General features: G+C 40.9%; 1 protein-coding gene and 1 pseudogene across 1 annotated transcript in view; one reads left to right on the top strand and one right to left on the bottom strand.

Annotated features, from left to right (window-relative positions):
* Positions 1–27283, bottom strand: part of Trpc6 (transient receptor potential cation channel subfamily C member 6) — a 128838-nt gene that overhangs the window by 86025 nt on the left and 15530 nt on the right. The window lies entirely within an intron of this gene.
* On the top strand, positions 18273–18776 carry LOC130873708 (G-protein-signaling modulator 3-like; annotated as a pseudogene).

Below are 27283 nucleotides of genomic sequence, written 5' to 3'. Positions count from 1 at the left end.
GTGTAGAAATTGGATACTGATAGATTTAGGATAGTTAAAACATCCATCTTCCAAACCTTTTATCATTTGTGTGTGTGTGTGTGTGTGCACACCCATGTCCACAAGTGGATATCAGAGCTGAAGGCCAGTGTCTTTGTCTATCATGCTCCACCATATTGTCTTGAGACAGGGTCTCTCACTGGACTGGAAGCTAACTGTTTTAGCAAGGCTGGCTAGCTGGATAACTTGGGGGGCCACCAGTCTCCTTTTTTGATGCTGAGGTTAGACACAAGTAGTGATACCTGACGTTTTGCAAATGCTGGAGTGTAAAACTCGGTTCCTCAATGCCTGTAGAGCAAGCACTCTTGCCCTCAGAGCCATCAACTCAGCCCCTTGGTGTTTGTTTATGCAACCCATACTCAAAATTCTCTCTTCTATTTTGAGACATGTGATATGTTCAGCCCACTATGACACAGAATGCCAGAACTTATTCCTAAAATCTAGCAATATCATTATCAACTTTCATATAAGGAGTGCACTCTGGAAGAGCAATAAAAAGTCGAGTAAATCCGTAATCCAGCTGCACAACCATCCATAATTATTATAGATTGCCAGGTGCTTCACAGAAATATCTTGCTGTGCTTTCATGGGACTGTCAGGGAGGCAGGGCTGCTTCCCAGCATCTCAGGGAGCGTGCGGGGGATACGCCACATGATGTCACATGGCTGTTGTGTCAGTAGGAGAGAGGAATTCTGCAACTCCAGTGCAGTCTCACAGGACCTCACTGCAGTTTGCATTTTCTCTTGACCAATTAGTTGCTCCCCAGAGCATGATACATTTGCAGGCCACATAGGAGACTTTACAACTCTGGCACATGGTGTTCGTGTGGGTGTATCTATTCTTTCCACAGGTGTTTTGTTTGGACTAAAAGAGAAATACTCTACATTTTTAAATTCACTGATAAACTCCATGGAATTATTTATTTGACAAAAGGTTTTAATAAAATGACTAAATAATTGCTGCTGTTACGTTTTCTTTGCAGTTTCGTTCAAATTCATACAGCATAGATCCATTATGAACTCTAAGAAAGTATATAAAATATTTGTCTGTTCTGCCTGTCTGTATCTTTAGCCATTGTATAATTCCATGTATAATGTTTTAAATTTGTATATTCTTCATTTTCTTAAAGTACACATAATGGAAAAAAATCAATGGAGATCTTGAGGTACTGACATTGAAACATGTTTACCATATGTGGGCTGCAAAAGGAAGTATATCAATACTAGGAAATGAAAATGTGTTCAGTTTTTTCTTTCACATGTAGATATTGCCAAAGAGTGTTGTCATATCTGTCAACCTATAGGAGGAATCAGATTGCTACTTAGCCTTATTCTTGGCATACATTTAACAGAAAACGTATAACTATTGTCTTATTATTGCTGTATCGCTAACTTATAATTAATCATGCCAATAAATATTCTTTGGCTCAAACAAAATTTTAACTAGCTATAAGGTTCAATTTTTAATTATTGGATTTAATCTATTGTGTATGTGTGTATGTGAATGTGTATGCATGTTTCATGGCACACTGTAGGGGTCAGAGGACATCTTGTAGGAGTTGATTTTCTCTTTGTGCTAAGTAGGTAGGTTCTAGGGATCGAACTCAAATCCTCAGACTTGATAGCTAGTGTTTCTACTTACTGAACCATCGTGCCAGCCCACAGATTGCAAAATTCTTATATACAAAGAAATCATTTCTCTTAAAAGATATTATAAACCACTTGACATCCAGAATTATGAAATATTAATGATTCCCTGAAGTAATATATTCTGGGAAAGTTCAACTAATGAGTACACAGTCACTTTAGTAAGCAGGAGTATTAGTGGGCAGGTGTCATTTTCCTTCTTTTAGCATTGAACTGAACTGAAGCTGAAAGTAAGGACCAGCAAGTACCTTTTCTAAGAAACAGGACACTCATGTACTCTCATACTAGACTTAATCCAAATCTGGAAAAAGTTCCATGCTTCAGTAAAAGTTTGGAATGGAAAGAAGAGACGGGGAGTTCACCGCCAAGTGTAGGCTAATGCATGTCCGGCATTATCCAGGAAGAAAGGAGACATGGAGAAAGCGATGTCTGGTGGAAATGCCAGGGCAGCATCCTGCTGAGGAGAGGCCTGACCTCAGAGCATTCTCCTAAGGGAACCGGTAGATGCTCTAGTGTCATTACATGAATTAAATAACCTGAAAAAAGCTTGCTTGTGTGCTGAGAGGTCTTTCATCCATCAACACAGCCTTCTGGTGCACAAGATGTTTTAAGCTGTGTGTAGTCCTAATTACTATTTCTCAGACAAACACTCAGTCAAGAGCAGTATCAAAAGAGGACGCCATCTTGCTCATGTCTCATACAAGAAAAAGAAGTTAGCAGCTATCCACAGGCCAAAGTATCTCTGTAGGATCCTTGGATCCAGGAAGAAGAATGTAAACCTGTGGGTGCCAAGAGATACCGGTTTCCTCACACAGAAGCAAAAAGCACACCTCTCTTGGACAGATGTAGCTTTATTGTGTAGTGATACAGTCTATCTTGGTTAATGGATCAGTTCCACAGGTCACCTCGAAAGACAGGAGTCAACCTCAGGCCACATTCAAAAAGCAAATAAAACTGATGTTGTGCCTTTCCTAGAATGAAAATTGAAATAATATGAATAGTTATAAATATATGCAATTACAAATAAATGATACTTATCAAAAATTGAAAAGCCTGTATTATGAAGTTAAAAAAGAAATGTATTTCTGAATGAAACATAAAAGAAATCTAAAAGGTATAGACCAATTTGCCACTTTAAATGCCAAAAATAAATTTTGACAGTCTTTACAACTATTCATATATATGCTATCTTTATGACTAATGAATTTTTATATAAACAATTATAAATGATGAAAACAAAAAGTAAGTATAAAGATGTGGAAAGGCTTTAACATAAGAAATGAAACTGGAAGAAACCATGAGATTATTTTGTGATCTTTGCTTACACAAAGATTTTGATAGGATTTGACAAATATGAACCCTTTCAAAATTTGTAAGTTTTGTTTCATTAAAAATGAATGGTAATGTACTTTTCTAGTCCCAGAACTCAGGAGACAGAGGATGGTCAATCTCTGTCAGCTGGATGGGCTGACACTATGGGGTACATAGTGAGACTCCGTCTCAAAAAAAAATTAGAACCCTCTGCTCTTTGACAAACACGCAAGAAGATGAACACAAACCAAGCAAAACAAAACACTACAGAAAAAAAAATTTACAAATCATTTCCCCAGTAATGAGCTTCTCTACAGATTACAAAAAGAGTTCAATAACACAAAGAGCATAATATATAGTATAAGATTAAAATCTAAATACACAGGGATGGCTCACCAGTTAAGAGGATTGCTTGTTCTTCCAGAGGACCCAGGTTTGATTCCCAGCACATGGTGGTGCACAGCTCTCTCTAACTCAGTTCTACGGATTCTGACACTCTCTGCTGGCCTCAATGTATACAAGACACACACATGGAGCACACACATGCATGCAGGCAAGCATTCATACACATAAAATAAAAATAAATCTCTAAAAACAAATAAATATTCAAGTGCCCCATACATGCACAGAAAGAGCCTCAACATAATTAGTCATGAAGTGGTCAATTAAAAGTTCTTACTATGCCAATCTGATGAGATAGCATACTACCTAGAGCTCACAGGCTGGTGGGATGCAAAATGGTCTAGGTACTATGGAAAGTACATTTATAATTTATTATAAAGCTAAAAGCACATGTATCCTTTGACACATCTGGTTTGGTTTGGTGGGGGTTTTTTTTTTTGTTTTTTTTTTTTTTTTTTTGGTTTTTTGTTTTTGAGACAAGGTTTCTCTGTGTTGCTTTGGAGACTGTCCTGGAACTAGTTCTTGTAGACCAGGCTTGCAGACCTCAAACTCAGAGGTCTGCCTGCCCCTGCCTCCCAAGTGCTGCAATTAAAGGCATGTGCCACCACCGCCCAGTGACATATCAGTCTTACTCCATGAGAAATGAAAGCAAATTGCTTAGTAAATTTGGCATTAGTTGGTGTGTGTGTGCTTGTTTGTTCGTTTGTTTTACTTTCTCAGGGACATCTTGGAAACACCACGCACCCATTCTGCTCTGTGAAAAGGCCTGTCAGGAATTCACTTTGTGGGGGCCACCTACATACACATCCAAGTTTGGGACTCCCATAAGTCAGTCTCAGAATAGCTCTCGGTTTGTCTTTACATGGGATGCACTTGTCCATAGTAATTGAAACAAAAGAAACATCTGTTTGTGGGCGTGCACAGACCTGTTTTAAGCTTGATTTCTTGAATCTGTTTGTGTGCTTAAGTCTTTTAACTTGCAATCCATTGCTCTGCTAAGCATACAATGGAATCTCCTGATGTAACTAAAACACTGTATAAAACGTTCGCTCAATTCAACCTTAGCACATTATGACCAGACGTTTGCCTCACTGCTTAAAGTAAGTTCTAGAAAGACGATGGAGGCTTTATCATTTTTTCTTCCTTTTTCTGTGTCAACTCTTCATTTTGCATTTTCAAGGGAACATGGAGATTTCTCAGTAGTAATGTATTAAATAAATCCCGATACAATGTGATTATTGTTTGACCCAGAGATCTGAGTTTGAATCCCACCTTCTCCACTTAGCATCTGGAAATCCAAATGTACTCCTTAGCATTTGTGACTCTGGGCTTCTCAATTGACAAGATGAAGATAATAACACCCATTTGTAAAACTGACCTGAGACTAAGACAAGATATATCCATAGCAACCATCATGTTCTTGGGAAGCAAAAGATTTTGACAAAAAGTTTAGTATGGCTGTAGGAAAACGATCGATACAATTCAGCGTCTATCAGGGTATCTTATAAACAAGCCGTTTCCCATCCAGAAATAGAGAGGAGCATATTCCGTTAAAAGAAACTACTGAGTTCTTTATATATTTTGGAGATCAGACCTTTGTCTGTTGCGGGGTTGGTGAAGATCTTCTCCCAGTCAGTGGGTTGCCTTTTTGTCTTAGTGACAGTGTCCTTTGCTTTACAGAAGCTTCTCAGTTTCAGAAGGTCCCATTTATTCAATGTTGCACCTTAATGTCTGTGCTGCTGGGGTTATACATAGGAAGCGATCTCCTGTGCCCATATGTTGTAGGGTACTTCCCACTTTCTCTTTCCATGAGGGGTGCACCCACCCACTGAGACAGAGGGACTGATCTATTGGGAGCTCACCAAGGCCAGCTGGACTGGAACTGAAAAAGCATGGGATAAAACCGGACTCTCTGAACACGGCGGACAATGAGGGCTGATGAGAAGCCAAGGACAATGGCACTGGGTTTTGATCCTACTTCATGTACTGGCTTTGTGGGAGCCTAGGCAGTTTGAATGCTCACCTTCCTAGACCTGGATGGAGCGGGGAGGGCCTTGGACTTTCCACAGGGCAGGGAACCCTGACTGTTCTTCGGACTGGAGAGGGAGAGGGAAAGGAGTGGGGGCAGGGGGAGAGGAGTGGGAGGAGGGGGAGGGAAATGGGAGGCTGGGAGGAGGCGGAAATTTTTTTTTTCAATAAAAAAGAAACTATTGAAAACTAGGAAATGGAGTTACCATCCATAGGAACTGGGAAAGTCTTTGAATGAAAAGAACAAGTTATTCAGACTCGTCCTGCAGGGGGCGCTCAGGATGGAGCTTCTGTAGGACAGAGGATGAAGGATGGACAGCAAAACACACAGCAAAGGAGAATGAACCGGGAGGCTACACCTGCACATTTTATGTACAGCAAGGATATTGCTACAGGCCTTTAGATAAAGAATAGAGCTTTCAATAAACACTGCTGAGAAAATTGATTTTCTTTATTGAAAAAAAATCAAAATTTTACACCTAATAAACCAAAAAAAAAAAAAAATCCAGGCATAAAAACTGCTTAAATGAGAAAAGCAAAACACCAAGATTCTGGAAAACAATATAGAGAAAATAAATCATACCTCTGAGCAGGGAAAGAAAGAACTGCTTCTCAGAGCAGGGGAGAATTATTTCATAAGACACACAAAAAATCAGCAAGAGGGGGAGAAATCATAAAACTAGGTGGGCTACACTTATAAGTTTTTTGTGTTTTGCTTTCTGTCACCCTGGTTGGCTCAAGGTTCTCTGTCTGCAACAGGCTGATCTCGGACTTCTGCTCGCCTCTGCTTCCTGGGTGCTCACATTTAGTGTGTTCTTAAACAAGTAAAGCCACAGATTAGAGACCATAACTGCAACAACAAATATACAAAAGCTTATAATGTAAAAAGGAGTCCAAAGAGGGCAGGATTAAAACAGCATGTAGAGACAGCGGGTGGCGTGGGGAAGAAGGACAGGTACTAGAGCGGAGAGGTAAAAGTTAGATCAGCTTTTTTATTCCTATTTTTATATGTCCATATATATCTTTGTGTATTTATGTATTTTATTTGTGTCTGTGTTTGTGTGTGTGTTGCAGCATTTGTGTGGATGTCAACGACCGTTTGCAAACCTCTGTTCCCTCCTTCAACTATATGAATGCCCCAAATGGAATTCAGGTCATCAGACTTGGTGGCAAGTACCCTTAACCTGCTGACCTATCTTGCCTGCCGTAGTCAGTGTTTTGCATTGTTTTGTCTACAGATTATCAAACAGACAAGTATGTGGGAAACATGTTCAAACTTCTTGATAAATAAAATTAAAACTGAAATTTGGTAGCAAGAGATTTCTCTGAGATTTGAAAATACTGACATGCAAAAAACAGTGTCTTTAATAGGTCAAGCTGTATTCCTTACTTCCAAAAGTGACACACTGAAGTCCTAACTAGTGTCACTAAATATGATGGTATATGGAACAGAATCCTGACAGAAGTCATCAATCAAAGGTGAGAATGGGTGAGAATCCAAGAGGAGCTCGAATTTAAAGATACTTGCAAAGGGAAGACATCCATGAGGAGAAATTAAGACTGCTAATATCTCAGGGTCAGATCGGTGGCATTCAGAACGTGAAGGTAAGAGAGTACTGTTGCAGAAGACAGCGAGTTTGGGATGCCTTGTTTCAGACTTTGTGCAAGGGTCCCGCCAGGTGACGCTCAGGTCCTGTGGGGTAGGAGGAGGAGGCCACTTGTTGGTTCCTGGCTGCCCTGACTAGCTTAGCCCTGAAATAACCACACAGAAACCATATTAATTAAATCACTGCTTGGCCCATTAGCTCTAGCTTCTTATTGGCTAACTCTTATACTAATTTAACCCATGTCTATTAATCTGTATATCGCCATGTGGCAGTGGCTTACGGGCAAAGATTTGGCATGTCTGATCTGACAGCTCCATGGTGTCTCTCTGAGCCCGCCCATCTTTCTCCCAGCATTCAGTTCTGTCTTCCCTGCCTACCTAAGTTCTGCTCTATCAGCAGGCCAAGGTAGTTTCTCTATTCATTTATGATAATCACAGCACACAGAGGGGACTCCCACATGACTGTGGGGGTGGGATATACACTGGAAAACAGCTTTGAAGCTCAGTTTCATATTATCTGGTAAAGTTCCGTGTACAGGAACTAACAGTCCTCTTAGATGTCCACCTGGCATACTGGATATGAAATAAAGCTTGTCAAGGTAATGTTATATTAATTAGTCCCCTCCTGTGTGCAAAAGACTCAAATAAAATATTGCATCTACTTTTTTTTTTTTTTTTTTTTTTTTGGTTTTTCGAGACAGGGTTTCTCTGTGGCTTTGGAGCCTATCCTGGAACTAGCTCTGTAGACCAGGCTGGTCTCGAACTCACAGAGATCCGCCTGCCTCTGCCTCCCGAGTGCTGGGATTAAAGGCGTGCGCCACCATCGCCCGGCTTCAAATAAAATATTGCAATCAGGTATTTGAAGCATGGTTATCACAATTATATGAAGTTTGTGTATTTATGCATGCATGAAAGAGAAAGAAAAAACATAGGTAGATATGGGTATATGTGTGGACATTTTTGCACAAGTGTGTGGAAGTCGGAAGACAACTTTTGGTGCCATTTCTCAGGTGCCTTCTATAAGGCCTAGGACTTTACCTCATAGGCCAGACTAACTAGCCAGAGAGCTTACAAAGATCTGCCTGTCTCTACTTCCTGTCACTCTCTGGCTGATTTGCAAGTGTGTACCACTGTGACTAGAGTCGTACCTGGGTTTGGATATCAGGAACAAGTTTTCAAGCTTGTGAAGCAAATATTTTACTGACTGAACATTTTTACACTGGATGTACATGTACGCACACATGTATAAAAGCCAAATAAAAACCTCCAGTGTCATCCTGGGGAAAGCTGTTCTCCCTTGAGATGGTCACTCATCTACCTGGAAATCATCAGATAGGCAGGTCTGACTGAACAGTTAGCCCAGGGATCCTCTTGTCTCTTCCTCCTTGCACTGGCATTAGAAGCATGCTACCACAGAAGACATTTTTAAAGCATGGTTTCTGCAGGTCAAACTCAATCCCCACATTGACTTCATTAACTGTGCCATATCTCCAGACCCTCCAAATTTCTAATAAATTTAAATAACTTACAATGTGTCCTCATAACACCTAAAAATAGCATACACCATGGCATGCAGGTAAGAACATCCATAGCAGAACTGACATAGTAGTTTAAACCTAGAAATAACAGCACTACCTATTATCATAAAATGCATCAACCAGGGGGCTGGAGAGATGGCTCAGAGGTTAAGAGCACTCGCTGCTCTTCCAGAGGTCCTAAGTTCAATTCCCAGCAACCACATGGTGGCTCACAACCATCTGTAATGAGATCTGGCGCCCTTCTCTGTGTGCGGGCATACATCGAGGCAAAATGTTGTATACATAATAAATAAATAAATCTTAAAAAAAATGCATCAACCAGTTACAGTGTCCAGGAGGAATAAAAATCTACACAGTCAGGAAAAGGAACGAGCACATAAAGTTGATGAATCTCAAAAATTATCACAAGAGCACATTAGGCATTGTATGGAATAATGCAAGTAGCCCAGTGCGTTTTCAGGAAGTCCAAACACAGGAAAAATATAGTGTCAAATGCTAAGAAAAAACAAAGATGATCGCAACAAGAATTAGGTTAGGAAGAGACTCATGGATATTGCCTGGAATTCTCTTGATGTTAATATCTAAACTTTACATATATTTTTTTTCCTTTTATTGAAAATAGAGTTTTCTGCCGGGCGGTGGTGGCGCACGCCTTTAATCCCAGCACTCGGGAGGCAGAGGCAGGTGGATCTCTGTGAGTTCGAGGCCAGCCTGGTCTACAAGAGCTAGTTCCAGGACAGGCTCCAAAGCTACAGAGAAACCCTGTCTCGAAAAACCAAAAAAAAAAAAAAAAAAAAAAAAAAAAAAGAAAATAGAGTTTTCTATCACATAATGTATCGTGATTATGTTTTGTCCTCCCTCTGCTCCTCCCAGTTTCTTTCTACCTCCTCTCCCATCTGGATCTACTCCCTTTCGGTCTCTCATCAAAAAAAAAAAAAAAAAAAAAAAAAAACAAAAAAAAAACAGTCTTCTAGAAGATAATAATAAATATAATAAGACAAGACAAAAACTAGTACATTGAAATTGGACAAAACGAACCAATAGAATGAAAAAAACCTGAGAGAAAGCACAAGAAGAAAAAACCCCATTTGCACACAATGAAATCCCATAGAAATACTAAACTGAAAGCTATAACGTATACACAAAGAACCTAGTGCAGATCAGTGCAGGCCCTGCGCATGCTGCCTCAGTCTCTGCACATGCTGCGTCAGCCTCTGTGAGTTCATATGAGTCTTGCTCTTGTTGATTTAGGGGGCCTTGTTTAGGGGGCCTTGTTTTCTTAATGTTCTCAATCCCCTCTGGCTCTTACATTCTTTCTGTAAGGTCCTCTAAGGCCTGGGGTTGGGGTGGGGTTGAGAGAGCATCCCATTTAGGACTGAGGGTTCCAAGGTCTCCCACTCCCTGGCTTGGGTCTCTGAATTTCTTCCCATCTATTGTAGGAAGAAACTTCTCTGCTCCTGGCTGGACAAGACACTGATCTATGAGTAGAGCACATTGCCATTGGGAGTCGTTTTATTGCTACTTTTGCTGTTGTTTTTTGTTTTGTTTTGTTTTTAGAACAGTAGTTTTTGGGTTGACCCTAGGTCTCTGGGCTATGTAGTCTTGAGTTCTTGGCCATTCAAGCACTGTTGGGTATGGGTACCATCTCATTGTACCTTAGCCGAAATCAGATATTGGTCAGTTACTCCTATAAGACTTGTGCTACCATTGCACCAGCGTATCTTGCAGGCAGGACACCAATAAAGATCTAAAAATTCATGGCTGTGCTGGTGTTTACATTTCTCCTTTGGTAGCATGCAGAGTGACTTTCTGTACCAAAAACACTAGCATGTAAGGGTGAAGGCTCTCTGTAGACACCAGTTGGACTTCTCCATGTCCAGTGAGTTGTGTAGGTGTTGTCTTCAGCAACAGGGCCTTGTCTTCAGTTTGTGGTGAGCAACCTATAGTCTTGGCAACAGCCTAGTTTATTTGGGAATTCCCATAAGGCACTTTTGGGCAACAGCTCAATTAGATATAACCCAATCCCAGTACCCAAAGCTTTATCTGGTGACAAGAAATTTCCAGTCATTATTTGGTGATTTCATTTTGATTGTCTTCATATATGTATAGTTTTACAAAGCTTCTACTGTATTTAAGTTTCCTTACCACCTCTAAAATGGCCCTTAATTTTATCTGTCTCTTGTATTCTCTCCCTTGTCCTCTTTCCTCTTCCACTCTCCTCTCACCCTCCAGATTTGATCCTTTCATTCCAATCCATCCATAACTATCTATTCTGTTTTCCTTTTGTACCCAGGTCTATCTGTCCCACCTAATCCTTTACTGAATACCTAATCTCTGTGGTTATGTAAATTGTAGCTTGTTTATCATTGACTTAACTGCTAATATCCCATACCATATTTGTGTTTCTGGGTCTGGGATACCTCACTTAAAAAGATATTTTTCTAGTTTCATCGATTTACCTGTATATTTCACGATTTTATTTTTAAAAGTTGAGGAATATTCCATTGTATAAATGAACCACATTTTCTTTATTCATTCATCTGTTGAGGAAATCTAGATTGTTTTCAATTTCTGGCTATTATTACTACAGCAGCAATAAACATGGTTGAGCTAATGTCTTTGTGGTAGGTTGAAGCATCCCTTGGGTATATGCCCAAGAGTGGTACAGCTGAATCTTGAAGCAGATCTATTCCTGTCTTCCTGAAAAACCACCATACTGATTTCCATAATGGCTGTGCAAGTTTGCACTCCCTCCAGCAATGATGAGTCCTACCCATATACCATATCCTTGTCAGCATGAGCTGTCACTTGCTTTTGATCTTAGCCATGCTGACAAGAGTAAGAATAAATCTCAAAGTAGTTTTTATTTGCACTTCCCTGGCATCTAAGGATGTTGAACGTTTATTTAAATGTTTCTCAGCCATTTGAGTTTACCCTTTTGAAAATTCTATCTGTATCCCAAGTTTTCTGAGTTCTTTAAACTTTGGATATTAGCCCTCTGCCATATAGTTTATTGCACATGTGTGAGTGTGTTGTCTCACAAAACAAAATAGAATAAAAATGTAGATTTAATCATTAATCTAAGGAATTCGTTAAGCTTAAGTAAATGACATCACTTTTCTTTCAAATGTATAAGATCAAAACGTGGGAAATTAGTCAGCTCTTGTCAGTAGTAATTAGATCCTTATCTTCTTTTCTGTGTTGGAGTTCCTCAATTTAAAGGCCTATCACATAGGATCAGTACAAGAAGTCCTCACAACTGACCCTGCTGATCCAACACTGTTAACCAGAGTCCCATTTATAGAGTGCACTCACTGACATTTTACTGTGGCTATGTTCTTCTCTCTCCACTGTGTGTACTCATTAATGTTATTTAAATAGAAAATGAGAATTACTGAGTCTATGAGAAGTCATATTTATAGTTCAGGAAGATAACAAGTAAATGTCTACAAAGAAAATAATTATTATTTAATTAGGATGGATATAGCTGTAAAAGATGAAAAATCAAAATCTAGAAAATTCATGCACTTAGCTGCTTTGAAAGAGTTTTTAATTTCTCTTCCTTAATTTAATTTCTCATACACAATCAAAAGACTGAAAATTTTACACAATCAAAAGATTGATTGTCTAAATCAAAGATGATGTGGCTGAGTGTGGCTGGTGAGAGACAGATTTTTTAAAAAAAATAAGGATGCAGCAACCTCAGTGGAACTCTGAAACACAGCTTGCTACAATGCAAATAGGATCAAGAGGTGAGTGACGAGTCACCAGTCAGGACACCCCACTCTCTAGGCCCTCTATAGTGGGGCAAAGCCCCAGACCCCTTTCCCACCTGCCTCAGCTTCTCTAGCCAGCCAGGAGAGATCTCTACAGGTAGGCTGCCCCAATACCCACCCCATCCACTGGAACTTGCAAGCTGCAAGACCCATCCCACCCCAAACTCACTTATTCTCTTTGGAACACAGCTTGATACAATACAGGGAGGACCAAGAGGTGAGTAGCCATCAAGCCTGCAGGACACCCCACTCTCTAGGTCCTCCATAGTGGGGCAAAACCCCAGCCTCTCCCCCACCTACCTCAGAACTAGCCAGCCAGCAGGAGAGTTTCCTGCAGGTAGGCTGCCCCAATATCCTGCCCATCCACCAGACCCTGCAAGCTATAAGTCCCACTCCACCCCCAAACTCACCTATCTTCCTGCGTCCTCAGTGGAACTCTGAAACACAGCCTGATACAATACAGAGAGGACCAAGAATGTAGTGACCAATCACCTGGCAGGAAACCCCACTCTCTAGTGGTACAAAACTCCAGGCCTCTCCCTCACCTACCTCCATTTCTCTAGCCAGTCAGCAGATGAGTTTCCTGCAGAGAAGACCGAGAGAAGAACTTCAAAGCACAAGCTATGACTGCAAAGAGCAGACCAAGAGAGCAAACCAGGAGAGCAGACCAAGAGAGCAGGCTGAGAGACCTCAATGGCTCCCTGAGACACAGACATTGACAGTACAAAGCAGACCAAGAACAGTTCCCAAATGCGCAGACAGTCACTGCAAGGATTGGACCGAGACGCAAAGGCACTGGCGGCATATATTGAAGGAAGAGATGAGTAGGCACCAATGCAATAATGTGTCCAAAAATCTAAAAAGCAACACGATAACATCAGAACCCAGTGGTCACACAACAGGAAGACTTGATTATCCTAACCCAGAAGAAGCAGAAGAAAACTATTTTAAGCAAAACTTTATGAAGATGATGGAGACCTTTTAAGAAGAAATGAAAAATTCCCTTAAAGAAGTGGAGAAAAAGACAAACAAAAAATTCAAAGAAATTAATAAATCTCTCAAAGAAACCCAAGAAAACGAAGAAAAAAAATCAAACAGGTGAATCAAACAGTTCAAGACTTGAAGACTAAAATAGAGGTAATAAAATAAACACAAACCAAGTGAATTCTGGATAGGGAAAATATGGGTAAACATGCAGAAACTATAGAGGCAAGTATAACCAACAGAATACAAGAGAATCTCAGGTGTTGAAGATACTATAGAGTAATGTGATTCATTCGTCAAAGAAAATATTAAGTCTAATAAATTCTTAACACAAAACTTCCAGGAAGTCTCAGACACCATGAAAAGAGCAAACCTAAGAATAATAGGAATCAAAGAAGAAGAGCTACAGCTCAAAGGCACAGAAAATAAATTCAACAAAATCATAGAAGAAAACTGTCCCAACCTCAAGAAGGATATCCCTTTGAAGGTACAAGAAGCTTACAGAACACTAAATAGACTGAATCAAAAAAAAAGTATCCTCACCACAAAATAACCAAAATGCAAAACATACAGAATAAAGAAAGAATATGAAAAACTGCAAAGGAAAAGTATCAAGTAACATATAAAGGTAGACATATCAGAATTAGGCCTGACTTCTCAATGGAAACCATGAAAGCCAGAAGGTCCTGGAAAGATGTGTTAAAGACACTAAAAGACCACTGGTGCAAGATCAGGCTACTATACCCAGCAAAACTTTCAATCACCATCGATGGAGAAAACAAGATATTCCATGACAAAACCAGATTTAAACAATACATATCTACAAACCCAGCCCTACAAAGAAAAACCCCAACCCAAGGAAGCTAACTGTACCCAAAAAATACAGGCAACAGAAAATTTCCTTCAAGCAAAACCCAAAAAAGAGAAACACACAAACACTACCACCAAAAAAATAGCAGAAATTAACAATCACTGGTTATTAATATCTCTTAATATCAATGGATTCAATTCACCTATAAAAAGACACAGGCTAAGAGAATGGATACAAAAACAGGATCCAGTCTTGTGTTGTATACAAAAAACACACCTCAACTTCAAAGACAGACATTACCTCAGAGTTAAAGTTTGGGAAGAGTTTTTCCAATCAAATGGATCTAAGAAGTGGGTGTAGCTATCCTAATAGCTAACAAAATAGATTTCAAATTAAAATCAATCAGAAGAGATGGAGAAGGACACGTTATACTAATAACAGGAACAATTCATCAAGATGAAGTCTCAATCCTGAACATTTACGACCCTAATACAAGAGCACCCACATATGTAAAACAAACATTACTAAAACTTAAATCACACATCAAACCCCACACACAAATAGTAGGAGACTTCAACACTCCACCTTCACCAATGGATAGGTCAACCAGACAGAAACTTAACAAAGAAATAAGAGAACTAACAGATGTCATGACTCAAAAGGACTTAATAGACATCTATAAAACATTCCACCCAAACACAAAAGAATAAAGTTTCTTCTCAGCATCTCATGCAACCTTCTCTAAAATTGATCACAAACTCAGTAATAAAACAAACCTCCACAGATACAAAAATTGGAGTAACCCCCTGTATCTTATCGGATCACCATGGTTTAAAGTTATAATTTAACAACACTACACTCAGAAAGCCTACAAACTCATGGAAATTGAACAGTGAACTATTTAACCACCCCTGGGTCAAGGAAGAAATAAAGAAATAACTAAAGACTTTCTAGAAATCAATGAAATAAAGGCGCAACATACTCAAACCTATGGGAAACTATGAAAGCAGTGCTAGGAGGGAAGTTCATAGCACTAAGTGCCTATATAAAGAAAGTGGAGAAAGCTCACACTAGTGATTTAACAGCACACCTCAAAAAAAATTGAGGGCTGATATCAATAAAATAGAAACTAAGAAAATAATACAAAGGATCAATGAGACAAAGAGCTGGTTCTTTAAGAAAATCAACAAGATAGACAAACCCTTATCCAACTTAATCATAATGCAGAGAGTGAGAACACCCAAATAAACAAAATCAGAAATTAAAATGGGAACATAACAACAGACACTGAGGAAATCCAGAGGCTCATTAGATCATACTACAAAATCCTATACTCCACAAACTGGAAAATGTAAAAGAAATGGACAATTCTGGATAGATACCATATACCAAAATTAAATCAAGACCAGATAAACAATTTAAGTAGACCTATAACTGCAAGGAAATAGAAGCTGTCATCAAAAGCCTCCAAACCAAAAAAAACCCAGGGCAGGATAGCTTTAATGCAGAATTCTACCAGAAAGTCCAAGAAGAGTGAGTACCAATACTCCTCAAAATGTTCCACATAATAGAAACAGAAGAGTCATTGACAAAATCTTTTTATGAGGCCACAGTTACCCTGATACAGAAACCACACAAAGACTCAATCAAAAAAGAGAATTACAGACCAATCTCACCATGAACATAGACGCAAAAATACTGAATAAAATACTGGCAAACTGAATCCAAGAACACATCAAAAATATCATCCATCATGACTAAGTAGGCTTCATCCCAGAGATGCAGGGCTGGTTCAGCATACAAAAATCAATCAATGTAATCCACCATATAAATAAACTGAAAGAAAATAAACATATGATCATCTCATTAGATGCTGAAAAAGCATTCGACAAAATCCAACATCCCTTCATGATAAAGGTCTTGGGGAGATCAGGGATACAAGGAACATATCTAAAAATAATAAAAGCAATATACAACAAGCCTACAGCCAACATCAAATTAAATGGAGATAAACTCAAAGCAATTGCACTAAAATCAGGAACAAGACAAGGCTGACCACTCTCTCCATATCTATTAAACATAGTCTTTGAAATTCTGGCTATTAGCAAAAAGACAACAAAAGGAGATCAAGGGGATTAAAATTGGAAAGGAACAAGTCAAACCTTCATTATTTGCAGATGATATGATAGTGTATATGTAAATGATTCCAAAAACTCTACTAAAGAACTCCTACATATGATAAATACCTTCAGTAATGTGGCAGGATACAAAATCAACTCAAATAATCAGAAGTCCTCCTATACACAAATGATAAAGAAGCTGAGAAAAAAAAATCAGAGAAATATCATCCTTCACAATAGCCACAAATAACATAAAATATCTTGGGGTAACACTAACCAAAGAAGTGAAAGACCTATTTGACAAGAACTTTAAGTCTTTGAAGAAAGAAATTGAAAAAGATACCAGAAAATGGAAAGATCTCCCATGCTCTTGAACAGGTAGAATCAACATAATAAAAATGGCAATCTTGCCTAAGCAATCTATAGATTGAATGCAATACACTCATCAAATCAAAATTCATCAAAATCCCAACATAATACATCACAGACCTTGAAAGAACAATAATCAACTTCATATGGAAAAGCAAAAAACCCAGAATAACCAAAATAATCCTGTACAATAAAGGAACTTCTGGAGACCTCACCACCCCTGACATCAAGTTCTATTACAGAGTTACAGTACTGAAAACAGCTTGGTATTGGCATAAAAACAGAGAGTTTGACCAATGGAATAGAATGGAAGACCCAGATATTAATCCATACACCTATGAAGACCTAATTTTTATCAAAGAAGCTAAAATTATACAATGGAAAAAAGAAAGCATCTTCAATAAATGGTGGTGGCATAACTGGATGTCAACATGTAGAAGAATGAAAATAGATCCATATCTATCCCCATGCACAAAACTCAAGTCCAAATGGATTAAAGATTTCAATATAAATCTGACCACACTGAACTTGATAGAAGAGAATGTGGGAAGTAGCCTTCAATGCATAGGCACAGGAGACCATTTCCTAAATAGAACCCCAGTAGCACAGACACTGAGAGAAACAATAAATAAATGAGATCTCCTAAGACTGAAAAGCTTCTGTAAAGCAAAGTACACAGTCAATAAGACAAAAAGGCAGCCCACTGAATGGGAAAAGATCTACACCAACCCCACATCAGACAAAGGACTGTTCTCCAAAATATATAAAGAACTCAAGAAATTAGACATCAAAATTCCAAATAACCCAATTTTAAAAATGGGGTACAGAACTAAACAGAGAATTCTCAACAGAAGAATCTCAAATGGCCAAAAGGTACTTAAGGAAATGTTGAACATCCTTAGCCATCAGAGAAATGCAAATCAAAACAATTCTGAGATACCATTTTATACCTGCCAGAATTGTCAGGATCAAAAACACCAATGAGAGCTTATGCTGGAAAGCATGTGCATTAAGAGGAACACTCTTGAGAATGCTGGTGGGAATGCAAACTTGTACAGCCACTTTGGAAATCAGTATGGCAGTTTCTCAGAAAATTGGGAATCAACCAACCTCAGGATCTTGGGCATACATCCAAAAGATGCTCAATCATACTACAAAGACATTTCTTTGAATACGTTCATAGCAGTATTATTTGTAATAGCCAGAACCTGGAAACAACCTAGATGCCCCTCAACCAAAGAATGGATAAAGAAAATGTGGGGCGTGGGGCGAGTGTGGCAGGTTAGAGGGGTTAGTGAGGCTCTGGAAATGAGAAGGCCAGAGTCTGTCCCTGTGGGAAGCCTGCGCCACTCCTGCAGCTGGACTTCTTCCTGGTCTCTGTCCTCCCCTGGGGCAAGAGAGGTCAAACAAGCTGTTTGGGTGGGAAGAGAGAATGGGTGGAGGAAGTTGACAGAGATGGGCGAAGCCCGTAGTGGCGGAGGCTGACCAGGAACCCAGCTTCCTGCTCAGTACCCAGGCATCCAGCCCCCAGCTCACCCCCCACCCCTTCCAGCCCCCATTCCCCTCAGGAACCCAGGGTTCCGGTCCTCCTTCCAAATTCCAGTCACCCCTCCCCGATCAGTATCTCTTCCCAAGACCAGGGATGGAGGCTGAAAGACCCCAGGAAGAAGAGGATGGTGAGCAAGGTTTCCCAAAAGATGATCAGGGCTGGCCCCCTGTGAACTCCACCACTGGACCTTAGCGATCTGCTCCTCCCTCCCCTCCTCCTTCAGGAACCTGCCACACAACCCTAGGCCCCCCATTGGGCTCCCTGCTCTCCCTGCAGACCAAGCTCCTTCTCTACCTGGTGGCTGAGGCCCAGTCCCGCCGCCTAGAGGAACAGAGGGTCACCTTCCACACTCCTCAGATCCCCCCAAGCCTAGCCCAACCCCATCCCGAATTCTGGAGGACAAAGAACAGCTCTACATCACCATCCTTAGTCACCAGTGCCAGCGGATGGAAGCCCAGCAGTCAGAGCCGCCACCCCACCCTCAGCCCACCCATCCCCGCCCTCCAGGGGACAGGAGCTCCTGAAGCTGCTACTGAGAGTTCAGGGTGGAGGTCGAATGGAGGAGCAAGATCCCGGCCCCCTCCACACACCTGCTGAGACCTGAACTCCCAACCAGCCCTTCTCTCTGTGACTCAAAGATGGGCCACCCGGCATGTCTTCAACCCCGTGTGGCAGGGGTACCAGAAATCAGAAACTGAAGACCCGGCAGTATTCACCACCCACTTCCCCAGGGAACTGGATTTGGGAAAAGTACTCTAACCTTGAATATAAGCAAGGTAGCGTGGACATAGCTCCCTAAGACAGTTAAGAGTCTCTATCCTGAGCTGTCAAACTACTAAACAGGTGTGAGGGCTGAGGCCTGCCCCTTTCTGCCTAATAAGAAAAAAAGAAGAAGATTAAGACAACTGTCCTCCACTAGCACCCCAAGTCCGAAGGCAGAGGGGTCCAGAGGCCTTAGGGAACCTTAGCCCCACCCACCCACCCCCTGCTGCTGAGTCTGTCTGATGTTTTGGTTGTATGAATAAATATAATTCCCCTCTGGGGGAAAAAAAAAAGAAAGAAAATGTGGGGCATTTACACATTAGAGTACTACTTGGCAGTAAAAAAAAAAAAAAAAACAAAAAACAAAAAACAATGACATCGTGAAATTTGCATCCAAATGGATTAAACAAGAAAATACCATCCTGAGTGAGGTATCCCAGACCCAAAAATATGAATATGGTATGTACTCACTCATAAGTGGATACTAGCTATAAACAAATGATATTGAACCTATAGTTCATGCCTAGAGAAACTAAGTAACAAGGTAAACCCTAAGAAAAACATATCCAGATCCACCTGAAAAGTCGAAATAGACAAGATCGCCTGACAAAATTGGAAACATGGGGGTGGGTAGAAAAGGGAGGGTGGAAGGGAAAGAGAAGGGGAGAAGAATAGGGGTGAGGAGAACTCGAGGGGACAGGATAGTTGAGATGGAGGAAAGACAGAGATGAGAGCAAGGAAAAAGATATCTTGATTGAGGGAGCCATTATGGGGCTTGCAAGACACCTGACTCTAGAGAGATTCCCCAGAATCCACAAAGATGACCCCAGATAAGACCCTAAGCAATAGAGGAGAGGGTACCTGCACTGGCCTTGCTCTGTAGTCAGACTGATGAATATCTTAAATATCACCATGGAACCTTCATCCAGGAACTGATGGAAATAGAGGCAGAGACCTGCATCGGAGCACTGGGCTGAGCTCCCAAAGTCCAGCTGAAGAGTGGGAGGAGTGAACATAGATGCAAAAATACTGAATAAAATACTGGCAAACTGAATCCAAGAACACCTCAAAAAAATGTGAGCAAAGAGGTCAAAACTTTGATGGGGACATCCACTGAAAAAGTTTACCTGAGCTAATGGAAGCTCACCAACTCCAGCCAGACTGGTAAGGAAAAAGCATATGTCCAAATTAGTCTCTCTGAATGTGATTGACAGTTGCATGGCTGGGGTAGACTGAGGGACACTATCAGTGACACCAGTATTGATCCCTACTGCTTGCCCTGGCTTTTGGGGAGCCTATTCTCTTTGGAGGGATACCTTGCTCAGTCTAGGTATCATAGGGTGGGCCTTGGACCTTCCCCAAAGCAATGTCCCTTACCCTCTCTGTGAAGTGGGTGGGGGTGGGATGGGAGGATAAGTGGAGGGAATGGGAGGAGGGGAGGGAGTAGGAACTTGGATTGGTATGTATAATGAAAAAAGATAGTTGGTTTTCTTTTAAAAAAACAAATAAATTAAAAAATCAGGATGCCAACACAAAGCCTATAGAAGGCTCAAGGATAAAGGACATTACATCAAAATATTAGTAAGTCCATCTTAATTTATGGTTATAATTATGTTCTAACTTAATATGTTGATTTTTAAACAATCCTTTTTCATAATTTTTTGTTCCAAACAATGCCTTTCAGTTTTCCAGTTATCAATCAATAATAATAGTTAGAAGGCATCAGTTTAACTGTTATCTACTGTATTGTTAGAAAGTACTTGACTCTTGTTTAACAGGCCACATTGGAGGAAAGAGGCAAAGTCTAGACAGAAAAAAAATCAAAACTATTGAACACTCTACTGTCTCTGTTCTCTCCACTCAAATTCTCTTTTCAAGTTACTTTATCAGGAAGGTATATTTATCAGAAAGGTATATTTATGCCACTGAACACTTAATCAAAGTTATTATTGACTTTCATATTACCAATTCATCTTTATTCATTCCTGTTTTGATTGGTCCCAGAATTGATATTCTGTCTAGTCTACTTTGACTCATGCCTCCAAAATCCATTTAATAGTCATCTTTAAATTAAAAATTCCATCACCAGATCTTACTGACTCTTATACTCTGAGTTATATGAAAATCTAAGAAACATTTACAATTTAAATGTCCAAAGTGCTACTCGACTCCAGTTCCCCTATTCTCCAGCATACTTTAACTCAGCAGATTGTTACTACATCTTCTTTGGGGTAGTCTTGATCTTTTTTTTTCCTTCAGCAAATATCTGTACAACAAGCTGCCAGTGGTCCTGCATATATCTGGAATCCACACACAGAAAACTGTGGTTTGTATTTCCATCAGCACTGCTACGCTCTCCAGCAACAGGTCCCCTCACTGGTCCCCAGTGTCTATCCTTATCTCCTATTCAGAAATCTGTTTTTCTCAAAATAGAAAGTGAGACTGCAATCTTGCCTTGATAAAAGGTAGACAATCTCTAATCACTTTGTATAAAAATCCTTTCACAAGATTTATGAGGAGAAAAACCAAATAGACAGCTGACAGCTTGGTTAGATGTTATTCCCTTCTCACCATTTTCTACTATGCTCCAGAGACCCTGCTTTGTTTCCTTGTTGTTCCTGGAATACAACAGGCCTCTGCCTGGACAAACACTCTTTCTTCTATAGCATCCGTAGAGTAGGGCCTGGAGACAGTCTGCTAAAACTTTGGCTGGCTTGACATTCAGCAGGTATGACGAAAGTAATCCCAGATCCTTCTCCCAGTAAAACAACCGTACCAATTAGCAGCTCAAAGAGAACCCCAAGGATTCAGTTATCTACAGATATGTCTAGCTTCCCTACACTTTTTAAAAAATATTTATTTATTTATTTATTTATTTATTTATTTATTTATTTATTTATTATATATACAATATTCTGTCTGTGTGTCTGCCTACAGGCCAGAAGAGGGCACCAGACCCCATTACAGATGGTTGTGAGCCACCATGTGGTTGCTGGGAATTGAACTCAGTACCTTCAGAAGAACAGACAATGCTCTCAACCTCTGAACCATCTCTCCAGCCCCTTCCCTACACATTTTGGTGCAAAGATGTGTTATACTTTTTACCCAAACGTTGTTTTCAAAAATGATTCAGCAAGCAATCTTGTAAGATAGACTGCCCTTCTTTTGAGCAGAAGACCTGTCAAGATTCTTGCTCATTGCAGCAGGTATAGGTCAACTAATCACAGAACATTTCCATCATACACCTCTCTGGAGGAATGGGTACCATGTGTGTCTCCTTGAGGAAATCAGGACATGGAACCAATCCCCAAACTGAAAACATATTGACCGCTGCCAGCGCTATAATAGAAACCTGTTTACCTGAGATCAAGAAGTAAATTAGTGTCTTTCCCCAGCATCTATGAAACTATGACAGGTATTCAACTGGAAACCCCAGGCCATTCATCATGATTGACACCACTAACATTGTAGACTTTACCTATCTCCATTTACTATTTTGGGGATCCAGAAAATTATGATTTTCTTTAACCAAACAAAACCAAATTAACAAAGTTAAAGTCTTGGACACTTCTAGACATCAAGAAAGGGGTGCATAAAAGGAAAACAACATTATCCATGTTTGAACTACATGATGACCTATATTTGAAGAAATATCACGGTCACAGAAGGCCACTTTCATGACTGTCGGAATGACTTGGCTCTCAACATGTCCATTACCTTCTGTCACAGTAATTTGTATGTCAGGAGGGGAAAATGTTCTGGGAAGGATTTGTACCAAACAATTAAGGACTCATTGTCACATTCTTAACACTGAACAAAAACTAAGACACCAAGTCAGAAAACAAGTTTTGCTCTGGGGATTTTACTTCTCATCTTTATGTTAGTTATTCCTTGCCCAGATAAGAAGGGAAACATCATTTAATTCTCCACACACACAAAAAAAAAATCTAAAGGAAATGAAGTTCTACCTCTATTAAATCGCACAATTTTATAAAATCTCTATCTTATGAATTCAGTAACTGTCTCAGACTCTGTGTATCCTGCTCAGAACTTCTACATTGCTCTTTTCTGCTGGTATAGAGAAGACATTTTATCCCAGGGTCTGGGGAGGGCTAAGAATAACGGATGTGAACATGAAGAGCAATGATGAACCTCACTGGACTTTGTTCAGAGTGGTTTTCTGTTTGAATGGCAAACGTAAAATGAAAATATCAGAACCAAGGAGTCGTTTGTGGTATTTTAAATCAGATACTGGAAAATGGTTTACTCTGCTCATGTGAACGGAGAAGCTCCCTTTACATCTGGGTTTGCAGAAATTTCAGAAGCGAATTCTAATGGGAAGTCAAACAAGGATCATGGGATAAAACACAGCCAAAGGAAAAAGTGTCTTTCCCTTTCTGGTGCCTGAGTCGGGAGATGGGCCTGAGCTGCTCTGACCCATCCAGCCTGCAGCTTATACCCTGTATTCTGACCCTAAAACATTTGTTTCAAATGTTGGTTTTGTTTCTTTTGCATCCGACATTGTCATCTTGTTGTGGGAGCTGTGGGCTGCATTCCTGCTGCCCCGGCTCCCAACCGCCTGGCTAGCTTATGCCCCGAAATAACAACACACAAACTGTATTCATATAAACACTGCTTGGCCCATTAGCTCTAGCCCTTACTGGCTAATTCTCATATCCCGATCAACCCATCTCTAATAATCTGTGTATACACGCACCAGTCTTACCAGGAAAGATTCAGCATGTCTGACCTGGCGGCTTGCTTCATTGCGTCTGGCTCTGAGAGGAGCTGCCCTGCATCTGAGCTCACTTCCTCTTCCTCCCAGCATTCTATTCTGTTTACTCCACTCACCTAAAGGCTGGCCAATCAAATGGGCCAAGGCAGTTTCTTTATTAATTAACCAATGACCTTCCTCCATCATCATCTTTCTCCTAAGTCTCCGTCATCACCAATATTCCAATTCAAGCTAAATGAGCGAAAACACACAGATGCCACCACTGGCTGGATACAAATAACTGCCCACTAAATCCTGTTGTCTGGACCACCCATCATCTCAGGCCCTTTTAGCATCAATGTTAGCCTAAAACAGTAATACTATCTATGCTTGGACCTTTAGCCTCCAGGAAAATACTTTAGGATCTACCCAGACTATGCCCCTAATAATTTCCTGTGGCTATCAAAAAATTAAGCCCCTCAACATTTCACCATGGGTAGGTGAGAAGCCTTAGGAACTATTAGCAATTAATGACTGCTGCAGTAGGGCTGTCATTTTCTCCAGTGGTGTAATGACTGGTAACTTGCCCGTGTTCTAGTAAATAATCTCCTGTCCATGCTTAGACAAAAATTTCCAATTAAATCTGGGAGCAACACTCAAAATTAACAAACAGGAAATGGGGCTTGTTGAGAAGAAGAGCTCCAGTGGGAGGGGCGAGAGAAAAGAATGTGGGGTTAAATGGTTAAAATTACTATATAGATATTTAAAGCCATGAGACAATAAAAAAGAATTTAAAGAGGTTTCCAAGGTATTTTTGCCTCAGTCAGTTTACCTACAGACACCTCAGTGGGCACTATGCATCTAAAAGGCCTTGTGGTCACCCCTTCGGATCCACAGTTAGCATCAGAGTCAAACACATAGGAGTCACTCACTCCTCAAGCAGGCACGTGACACTCAGCAGTCAGCAGACAGTGAAGGAGTTCTTGTTAAGTGTCTGTCTTGTACCCCACACTGTTTCAAGTGTTTATAACTTAGAGGTAAAATGTTGGAAGAGTATATCTGTGCACTCTCCATGGAATGAAGGATTGGAAATGCTGATGTCTGCACTGAGTTTAGAGGGAGGTGAAGTCTTAACTACATGTAACCAATGCGATTGATTCTAGAAATAAGCAGAAGTCAGCATCCCTGGCAGCCAGACCAGAGTGTGCAGTGCAATGGGTATGTGAGATAGTGTGCTGTGTATCCTGTGTGGTTTCACCAGGAAGAGCTCAAAGAGGAAACTGCCTCCTTCTACTTCTGTCTTTTCGTTAGGTGGGAAGTTGCAAATTGAGGTGGAATCAGCATTTTAAAGCTCTGTGTTTGCATACTCTCATTTACAAAGCCTCTGTTTGTGTTGATGCTGTGCTTGTTGATTAACTGGGCACTTTTGGTTGTTCCAAAGTTGAGCAACAGTGAAACCAAACCCGTAACAGGAGAAACAACTGCCTGATTGTACTTCCCTCTTTTTTTTTTCAATTAAAATTTCTGCCTCCTCCCCGTTTCCCATTTCCCTCCCCCTCCTCTCACACATTGCCCCCTCCCCCCACTCCCCTCCCCTTCTCCCCCTCCTCTCCCCCTCCCCCTACTCCATTCCCCCTCCCTCTTGATACTGAAGAGCAGTCCAAATTCCCTGCCCTGCGGGAAGTCCAAGGTCCTCCCACTTCTATCTAGGTCCGGGAAGGTGAGCTTCCAAACAGGCTAGGCTACCACAAAGCCAGTTCATGTATTAGGATCGAAACCTAGTGCCATTGTCCTTGGCTTCTCATCAGCCTTCATTGTCTGCCATGTTCAGAGAGTCTGATTTCATCCCATGCTTATAAGACACTTAAGGTCATGCTCAACCTCCTTAGCAATAAGGGAAATGCAAATTAAAACAACTTCGAGATACCTTCTTACACCTGTCAGAATGGCTAAAATCAAAAACACCAATGATAGCCTTTGCTGGAGAGGTTGTGGAGTAAGGGGCACACTCATCCATTGCTGGTGGGAATGCAAACTTGTGCAACCACTTTGGAAATCAGTGTGGCGATTTCTCAGGAAATTTGGGATCAACCTACCCCAAGATCCAGTAATACCACTCTGGGGAATATACCCAAGAGATGCCCTATCATATGACAAAAGCATTTGTTCAACTATGTTCATAGCAGCATTGTTTGTAATAGCCAGAACCTGGAAACAACCTAGATGCCCTTCAATGGAAGAATGCATGAAGAAAGTATGGAATATATACATATTAGAGTACTACTCAGCAGTAAAAAACAATGACTTCTTGAATTTTGCATGCAAATGGGCGGAAATAGAAAACACTATCTTGAGTGAGGTAACCCAGACCCAAAAAGAGGAACATGGGATGTACTCACTCATATTTGGCTTCTAGCCATAAATAAAGGACTTTGAGCCTATAATTTGTGATCCTAGAGAAGCTAAATAAGAAGGTGAACCCAAAGAAAAACGTATAGTCATCCGCCTGGAGAGGGGAAGTAGACAAGATTGCCGGGCAAAAACTGGGAACGTGCGGGTGAGGTGGCATGGGGCTAAGGGGAAATGGGGTGAGAAACGTGAGAAAGGGAGAATGGGGGGAGCTTGGGGGAATGGGATGATTGGGATATAGGAAGGGTGGATAAGGGAGCAGAGAAATATATATCCTAATTAAGGGAGCCATCTTAGGGTTGTCAAGAGACTTGACTCTAGAGGGGCTCGCAGGTACCCAGGGAGAGGTCCCCAGCTAGTACCTTGGGCAACTGAGGAGAGGGAACCTGAAATGACCCTATCCTATACTGATGAATATCTTGCATATCACCTTAGAACCTTCATCTAGCGATGGATCGAGAGAGACAGAGACCCAATTTGGAGCAATGGACTGAGCTCTTAAGGTCCAAATGAGGAGCAGAAGGAGGGAGAACATGAGCAAGGAAGTCAGGACCACGAGGGGTGCACCCACCCACTGTGACAGTGGAACTGATTTATTGGGAGCTCACCAAGGCCAGCTGGACTGGGACTGTACTTCCCTCTTTACCATTTCCCAGACCTGCAGGACTCGGGGTAAGACCCGTGAGGACTGGCAATATGGTGGGTGGATTTCTCTGGAAATGGTGAAGTTCACTGATGGCCTCTGCAGTCCCCCTCCCTAGCCCAGAACCAAGCAACGAGAGGAGGCAAATCAGAATCCTCAGATGAAGAGTGGCGGTACACAGAGCCATGCAATGAGTGGAGGGAAATCAAAATCCTCACATGAAGAAGAGAGAAGGAAACCAAAGAACAGCATGAAACTAAAGAATGTAGTGAGAAATAGCCTTTGAACCCCTGGCTGAAATGGATAGCCACCGGCCTACGGAACTCAAGTGCCCCAACACACCCATCAGCCCTCTCCTCTACCCTAGTCTTTCCTCCTGCCAAGCGCCTATGCATCACCCTTTTGACCCCTTCCCTTTCTGCCTTTCCTAAGCTTGCCTTCTCTGTTTCAAAGTCAGGAAGCAGCCATCATGGCCCCACTCCAGAGCCTGGGTTCTTTCCAGGTTGGATTATAACAGTGTTCACAGCCAGGTCTTATGTCTATGCAGGGCCACAGGAACATAGCTAACAACAGAGT

Source organism: Chionomys nivalis, chromosome 4, assembly GCF_950005125.1.
Source record: "Chionomys nivalis chromosome 4, mChiNiv1.1, whole genome shotgun sequence".
Classification (NCBI taxonomy): Eukaryota; Metazoa; Chordata; class Mammalia; order Rodentia; family Cricetidae; genus Chionomys; species Chionomys nivalis.
The sequence above is the reverse complement of the archived record's forward strand: the minus strand, read 5'-3'. Positions and strand labels throughout refer to the sequence as shown.